Here is an 8,763-nt window from a genome sequence, read left to right as displayed (position 1 = left end):
ATCCCTTAAAAGCCGAGTTAGAAAAGAGAGGGCCTTAGCATGTATATCAGACCACAGATCCATAACTGTGACACCGTGCGGGGATGAGCCAGTCCTTTCCCCACCCTGCGCCCAGGAGCACCTCTCAGGTGAGCTGATGGAGGCACGAAAATCTTGATCTTGAACTTGAGAGGGGGGAATCAAACCGTCAGGGTGAACGAAGAGGACTCAAATCCCCCTCGTGAAAGAAATTAAGAAGTGGCCAAGCCCCCAAACCCCCCCAAAAAGGCTCCGAGCTGGGACTCAAAGGAGCGCTCTCGCCGCTGTGCCCTTTGCCCAGCCCTGCCCCAGGGGGGACGGGGACCCGCGGAGCTGGGGGGGGGGCTCGGGGGGCCCCGCGGATCCTCCCCCCCCCCCCGCAGCGGCGATGCTGCTTCCCAAGGCGGAACCAGCGAAACCAGTTATCTGGCAGCAATTTGCATATTTATGGGGCCTCCCGCTGCTCGCCGTGATTGCTTTACAGGCACGAAAGGTAACAAAAATACAGAAAAATGGCCAAAAGGCTCATCCGCGCACCGGGGCTCTGCACGAAGGGTAAGCCTTGGGAAGCCCGTGCCAGGAAATCTGTTTACCAAACAGTATTTTTGTTTTAGGATTTAAAGGCAGTTGTGGTTTTTCTTCAGTTCCGCGGCTGAAGACGTGAGGTCCGCGCTTCTGCACAAACTGCTAGAGACGAGCGCTGATCATTCCAGGGAAAAATAATTAGCCTCGTCATGTTGGCTGAACGTACACATCCAAGGAGGAGGCAACCCTTGGAGAATGGGAAAAGCATTCAATAGACACTTTAAAAGTATAGTGTCATGGTACATATATTTTTTAGTCCCGCTCATAAGCAATGTACAAATGTGCAGTACGGCTTTGAATATAAAAGCTAATTAAGTCTCAATAGAGAAGAGTTTCGTTTTTATTGGCTCCAAGTACAACGGCTGTCTAAGATACACCTCCGCTCCGAGACACTTTTGGCCTTCCTCGTAGGAACTGATGTGGCTGCGTCCCCTTACGTCGCTGTACATTCAGATACCTTCAGTTTGGGGTAGCGTGGACCGGGGTGGCAGGAGGTCTGTAGCTCACCTCTCCTCTGTGCTGAGGAGCCCTCTGAAGCTGTTCAGGAGAGGGGGATCGCAGTGCATCACATCGCTCCAGCTGCCTCTAGACCAAACTTCTTGCTGCTGCTGGTGGGGAACAGCATTTAAAGCCTGGTGCTACGATACAGCCCGCATTTACCCTGCGTTTATCTATAGCACCCATCAACATAGTGTCTGAGGGTGGTGTATTTCAGCACAGGTAGGCTATGGATCCTTCTCCATGGGTTTACATCTATTTCTCTCTCTCTAGGCACTCGGATGCTGTGAAACTTAATACGATAGGGCAAATTAAAGTCTAAATTGTGAATACATTAATTTCAGTATGGTAATATCAAACATTGTACGTGTTTCTGATTTCTGTATTTAATTTCCCTGGCTTTTTTTTTTTTTTAAATGCTGGGGAATAGTTGCTCACTGAACAATAGCGTTAGTACAATAACTCCCCCCAACCCCAGCATTCATACTTAATGCACATCAGCTTTCTATGTAATACTATACAATACACTTGCATGTTATTTTAATTGAGTGAAATCTTATTCGTACTGGTGGTAGAAGGCATTCTTTTCACTGCAGTCAGATTTCATACTGTACTGTAAAAATTGTCTGTGCTGACAATAACAAATGGTGGCAAAACTATCCAAACTGTGCAAAGAAGTGGGCTCTTATCACAGGTTATTCACCACCACTCCCGCTACCCCTCAGCACTACATCTTTCCATGTGGCTTTGGCCTATATAATAATATATTCTTCTGACTACAGAGAGTTGCATTAAAATATTAATGTAAGCATTCTAACAATTAAGCTGAAATTTTGCACGGAATAAATATGGCAAAGAATAAAACCCACAGTAAGGCTGTCCTTATTTTTAAATACAGAGACAGATCTCTGCCATCTCAACAATTCTTTTTTATCTCGATCCTCACACAAACTATGTCATGTTCTGCAAAGCCATGTGCATTTCTTCTTTGCTAAACCTAAATGTCACCTGAAACAGTAATATAAAACAAATATAGAGAATGATGATTGTGTATGTTAAGTTTCAGTTCATTGCATTCTAAGTGACTAAAAGTTGAAGCTCTAAAAAGCACTGTAATAGAAGTTATTTACAAGAGATGTTAAGGTGCCAATCCAACAGCATGCTTGAGTACATGCTTACTTTAAGCATGGAAGTACAGCTGATGTGCTGAAAGATAAATACGAATTATGCTTAAGAATTTCACAGTACCCAAGGCCAAGTAGATTCTTCTGGTAAGGGATACAGCGAGCAGGGTTAGTGGAGGAAAATTCTTTTTTATGGCACTGTCCTTCTCTATTGTCCCTCGTGCCAAGCGTGCTAGAAAGAAGAAGGGACTGTGTTCAGCAACATACAAGAAAACAACTAAATTTCTTCATCCTGTGTAGCAAAACTAATTTCTCAATAGAAATAACTTCTTTTTGATTGCTGATATCGTGTTTCTCAGGCTAGTGAATTATTTTTGTTATCCTGACTTTTTTTTTAATTGATTTGAGGTATAGTTGGATTTATTCCTCAAGACAAAACGTTTGCAATTCCTCCTTTTCCCACCTGCCACATCCAGAGTGGGGCTTGCCAGATTTCCTCACAGGGAGAGTTTGAGCCCCTTGGATGTAATCTTGCACAGAAGTGTGAAAAGCTTCTCCTTATGATCCTGAGAAGATCTTGTTCATAAACAACCGCAGTGTTAAAAGACCAGTAGTTGCCGCACATACTTGGTCAGGATCAGACCAAGTCTGTCCAGCTCTCTTGCCCATCTTCACCGATGAACAGATACTTTGGAGATGAAGTGTAACTGTGCCGCTGTTGGACGCGCTGCTAGTTTAAACCTTGTGTTACACTGTTCCAGGTTTGAACCTCACCAAGAGCCTGCCCCTGCAGGGCCAGGAGCCTGGGTTAGCCTTTCCTATCCATGCAGCTTGTTCATCGCTTCTGCGTTCAGCTGCCTCTGTGCTGGTGGGTGCTATCTCCCTGTGGTCTGAATTGGCTGTAATTCTTTACCTTGTCCTAGCTGGGGACCTCCCCAAACTGAGCAGCTAAAGTCAGGAAATTAATAAAAAAAAAGATGTTTGTGTCAGTGACCTGTCCTCCTTACTGCTCCCAGGCTTGCAGACAGTGACCTGCTCAGGTAAATGATGACTTGGGATCTCGGCAGTAAACTCAAAAGGACCAACTTCTCTCTGCTTGTGCCATCATCAGTTTCTGTGAGGCCAAATAGAGTAGCACTGATGCACGAGGGATTTGGATGTGTGGAACGTCTTGCTGAGGAGCGTCTGGCTTCTCGTAATGCTTTGTTTCAGAATGACTTGCATGCAATAAACCCGCAGTGAGAGCCCGATGCTGCAGCCTGGCTTGGTCAAAACTCTTCCTGAAACTGATGGAGATGCTGCTCATCAGTTCAGGTGTGCAGCAAAGTGTCCCTGCTCTGTAACCGTTCGGTGAGGTGGGCATGGAAACCTTGGGGGGTCTGGCTCTATGACAATCTGTTTGTTCATGGCCTGTGGCTTGTCTTTCTAGCCCTGGGCTTGTTATTTTCTGTTAAGGTCAAGGAAAATTCCAAGTCTGCATCTTAGCGAACCATGCACGCTCTGGCTTGGTGTGATCTGAGGTGATAAAAACCATCTCTGATAAACAGAAGTTTAAAACTAGTGAAAAAGTGTTATGGAGAACAACTGTCAGTAAAATCCTTTGTAACACAAAGTGACACTTAAGCTTACGCTCAATGTTGAAAGTCAAACGGCTCATCCCTTTCAAAGTGCCATCACTACAGCTGTTCTGATGCCCACCCACATGTGGGACTCACTCCCACACAGTTTTGGAGGAAGAAGAAGCCCAAGAAGATGAAAAGATTCCAAGAAACTGTTCACAAAGATAACAGTGACCAACACTCTGCCAGATGTTTTCCTGTCCCTCGCTATCCTTGCTGCATCTATAGGTAATTGAGCTGACCTATACACTCTACTGTAACGTGCCAGAACTGGATTGCGGGTTCAGCGAGCGCCTTCCCTTCCCGGCATGATGGTTGGTGTAAAGGGGCCCAAGAGGTGTACGACTGGCAGCATGTTGCAATGCAGCTGATGTACAAAGCGGACACGTTATGACCTTTAGCTCCCTCCTGTTTGAGGCATTTACATTCTCTTTATCTTACGCATTTAGGAGACTCTTTTGGGATAGATCGAAGTGTCATTTCTTGTTCGTGGTCTCTTATCGGTGTATGGGTACCCATAGGTGTGGAAGTGTGGTGTGTGTGCCCCGTGAACTCCCCTGGGTAGCTGTAGCTTTAACTTGGGTACCTACATACATGCTGTTCGGTGTAGAGCTTCAGAAGAGCTAGAAATACCAAATTCATACCCTAGATGTCAGTAAAAGAAAAAAACATTAAACCCCATTAAAAATCGTTTTATAAAGGTCTGTGAATCAAGCAAGGGGTTAGCCAATTATTCATAAGATAATTCCCTATATGGACTGACAGTTTGAGTCCCAAGTTTCAGCTCAATCAAATTTACACAGCCCAAGCTATAACCTCTTCAGGATGGGGATTGTAACAGGAGCGCTGACAGACCTTAACTACTGTGCCTCTTTAGCAATGAAAGCTCAACTGTTTCACTCGTGTGGTGGCTGCTGGTGCTGCTATAATTAAGACTGTATGGATTTGCATTATAGGTCAAGTTCTGGGAGGTTTGAAATGCACGTAGTTTAAATGATGCTGGCTTGAAAACTAGGCTGGAAACTGTCAGGGGCATGTAACATGTTTACTTATAAAAAGATAAATAAATATTAAACGTACAAAATGACAATTAGCTAAGTGCTAGAGCAGGACAAACTAAAACCAGTTTGGCTGAAATAAAACAGTTGATTAAAAATAAGATTTTACAGGCATTTACTAGTGCCTTCCTCTGCCTGCCCATGCACAGGCAAAACTGTTTGTACGCTTCAAAGGAGGGGTTTTGCCATTTGAAAGTCTGTTTCCCGAGTGCTTTGTGCCACTTGTTTTATAGTCATCCCCAGAAAGTCCAGTCAAGGTTTAGGGCTCCATCGTGCTGGATGCTGTGCAAGCAGAGGCAGGCTGAAATCCCAGACCTTGCTGAAACCCATGGAAAAAGTTCCCCCAAGTTCAGGGTTTTATTCTGGGTCCTTGCCTAGGGCAAGCTGATAAACGCAATCTTTCTGTCACCTGGCGCTCAGATGTTTGTGATCCTGCATGGACTCGCTGCTGTGCGCGCTGTGCTTGCAGAATCGGGAGTTTATTTTGAGCCTTTATTAAAAAGGGAAGGGAAAAAAAAAAAAGAGAAAAGGAAAAGCAGCGTGCCCAAGTTTCTCATGCGGGAATACTAATGCACATACTATTTCTAGAACGTGCAAGTCCTCTGCTCATTCACGGGGAGTCAGCCTGGTACGATAAGAGTTCCACCCACGTTGCCTCTGCCTGATTGAGACTATCAAGCCGGTGTCGGAAAGCACCCCGTGCGATCTGCCGTTGTGTAATGCAGCCCAGCTCCGGAGAACTGGCAGAATTTTGGAATTGGTATTTGGTCCTAATGTTCTGTACCGAGTTGGCAAGTGCGATTCCTGCTCCGAACGAATGACAGTTGGAGCTTCGAAGCAGGAACATTTGCCCACTGAAGTTGCTGAACTCACCCACTGCCAAGTCTGTCACTAAATTAGCAGAGAGGCAGGGACAGCAGCGCATGGTGTGAACTGTGTCGTGCTCCTTTGTGCTTTCGGGTCCTGATCCTGTGCGGGAGGATGATGGCGTGCCCGCCTTGCGAGATGGAGGAAGGCCACAGTTCTCAGTTTTAGGCAGTTTAATGTCCCTTTCTACAGCAACCTCTTTAAGCATCTTACGTGCTTGAATGGAGGGGGGATCACACTATTTCTCAGGCAGAGAGCTGAGGCACGGGGAAAGGGACAGATACATTTTGGCAGATTTAAATGTTAAGCTAATTTTTACAGTGTAAATGGTCTTACCTGGGCTCTCTGCCCTGCTGCTGCAGGTTACTGCCCCTGCCCCGGGACAGCAGAAGTGGGATGGGTGCCCACCTCTGCCCTCAGCTGCGCCAGGGCATTAGCTGGAGTCTCAGGGCTCTGGTTCACATGGGAGAGATTGAGGGGAGACGGCTACTCAGCTAACGAGGCAGACTCTTCTCTGAGGTTGGCTTCCCCTTGTAGGCAGCCAGAAAACCACCCTGGCCCTGGTTTCAGTGCGTACCGCGGCGTTTGCTCGCACGCAGCAGAGATGTGGGGCCACGTTTCCTCCGGCTGACTTTGCTCTGGGGCTGGGAGTCCGCAGCCAAACAGCAGCTGATAAGATGGCTGGGGGTGACAGCAGCTCCGACCGCTGCAGCAGGACTGCGGGGCATCCTCCACGGCTCGGGCAAAGAAAGGTTGTGGAAGAGCAGCAGGTGACACACCAGTTTGCGTGAATCCTCAGAGCCTGATCACTGGGCTGTCTTTCAGTGCTGGCCTGGGTTTGTTTTCACCTGCCCTTTTAATCTACCAGCATTTCTGGGTGTTAGCAGTCAGTGTTTGAGCATTTTGAGCTGTTTTTACCTGCCACCTTCACTGGGTTCATTGGTGTAACTGAGCGGAGCGACACCACTGTGTGACAGGTACAGACAAGGCTAAAGCTGCTCCGTGTGTCCGAGCGGTGCTGAGCAGGGCGTTGCGCTGGAAGCAGGGAGCAGAGGGGACGGTGCAGGAGGAGCAGGGCATGGGGGGCAGTGGGGCCATGGCGGGGGGCACTGCCCTTGCTTCCACACCTCTCCTGGAGTGCTCTCGCCCCGGGCTGTGTGCCCTGGCCCTGCCTTTGCCACTGGTGCCGGGGCAAGCTCGGAGGCTGCTTACCCCACCCCGGACAAGCCGAGGCCGGTCCCCGTGGGGCTGACCCCGCGTTCCCCAGCCTCTCCGGCAGTACCGGGGGCCATCCGCCCCCCCCTTTCCCCGGGGTGTCGGGGCCGGGGCGGGCACCCGGCGGCTGGCGGGGGGACCCGACGCTCAGCTCGGGGGCAGCGGGGCGCGGAGCCCCCCCCCAGCGCGGAGCGGCGTTTCTGGGGTGAACGTGTCTCGGGGAGGGGGGGGAGCGTTAGCCCGGTCCTGGGGCCGGAGGTGGCCCCGTAACCCTGCCCATCGCGGAGGCAGCGCCCGGCGCTGGGGCTGAGGCTGTAGCCAAACTCCCTGGCAAGAGCTGTTTGTTGACCACATTCACGTTCAGAGCCCTGAAGCTAAAAGCACTTTACACCATAAAATAAAAGCACTGTCTTTTTTTCTAAAAGGTTACGTCTGGAGGCCACGCTGCTCATACTTCATACAGAAAACTACTGAAAGGGCTATGAAATCCTCTATGATTTACGCTCCCTCTCAGTGCATTCGGATATAGATCTACTCGACTCTAAAAATACTGTGGAGTTTCTAACCGACGTGAATATATGTGCATTATTTCAGAAAGTCTGTTAGAAAACTTGTCAACACATTATAAAGCATAAACCAGGACTCGGCTATTAAATACAGAGATCAGAGACAGAATATATACTGCAGGAAGTACCGAGAAAAGTCCCTCCATTCAAAAAAGGTCTATTAGCTAAAAGTTTACACACAATATACACCAAAGGGTTTAGAGAGAGCCCGTGAACCGTAATTACAAGGCATAAATGGAATCAGTAAGGGCTTTACGGTCCCCAACGCAGTTAACTGGGCTGCCAGAAAATAATTTTAATATTGTCATAATTTATTACCCACCAAAAGCCACATCAAGGATTGTAAATATAGTTACTTTGTGTCCACGACTGCTCGTTAAACAGCCTCGTTCCCTTCCCCTAAAAATACAATAAAACACAAACCCACCTGCATTATTAATCTGCGGTTATGCCGTGTTAAAAATGTCTTCTGACTCCTTTTCTTGCTTGAGGTTTGTTATCTCCCTCCAATCACATGACAATGCGAAGCGCTGGGGGGGGGGGGGGGGCGGACAGGGGGAGCACAGCACTATCGCGATCAAATGCCAATATTAATAATTATCTAGCCAGGATGAAATACTGCTTTTAAGGCAGCGAGTTTCCGTGTAATTCGAGGCATTTGCCGGTGCTGGAATTAAGGGCATGCTAATGGTAGGAACATCCTCGCTCCATTCATGAAAGCATCTGTAAAATTAGCTCCTGACTGTAGGTTTTAAGATGCGGTCTGGGAAGTCACCTCTGGAATCTCAAACGCGGTACGCTAATAAAACAGATTTAGTTGTAACTAAGTGCTTAATTTGCTATGAGGTTTTTTTTAAAGCAAATCAATGCAATGTTGCCTGTTATTTATTGGGAATAACCGCAGCGAGGTATGCTGGTGCAGGTTGGCTTGAGAGAGCTCGCAACTGCGTAATGAACTGTAATTCAGGGGACTGTTAACTGTGAGCCACGGCACCTTTCCGGGGTAATAAAGTCATTACTTTTTACATCGCAGCCACCTTGAAAAGCTTTATACGTGCTATCGTGTATAAATCAAACCCCAGATAGATCTCTCTCCCGCACACGCACATGCCTGTTTGTATACGTTTCGCACCGGAACGTATAGACGGCGGCCAGGAGCAGCTGGCCATTGTCACCTGCGGCTGGGTCCCCCCGCAAAGTCACGCAGGGACGG

This window comes from Nyctibius grandis, chromosome 1 (assembly GCF_013368605.1).
Source record: "Nyctibius grandis isolate bNycGra1 chromosome 1, bNycGra1.pri, whole genome shotgun sequence".
In the NCBI taxonomy this organism is placed as follows: domain Eukaryota; kingdom Metazoa; phylum Chordata; class Aves; order Nyctibiiformes; family Nyctibiidae; genus Nyctibius; species Nyctibius grandis.
Note: the sequence above shows the minus strand (reverse complement) of the source record.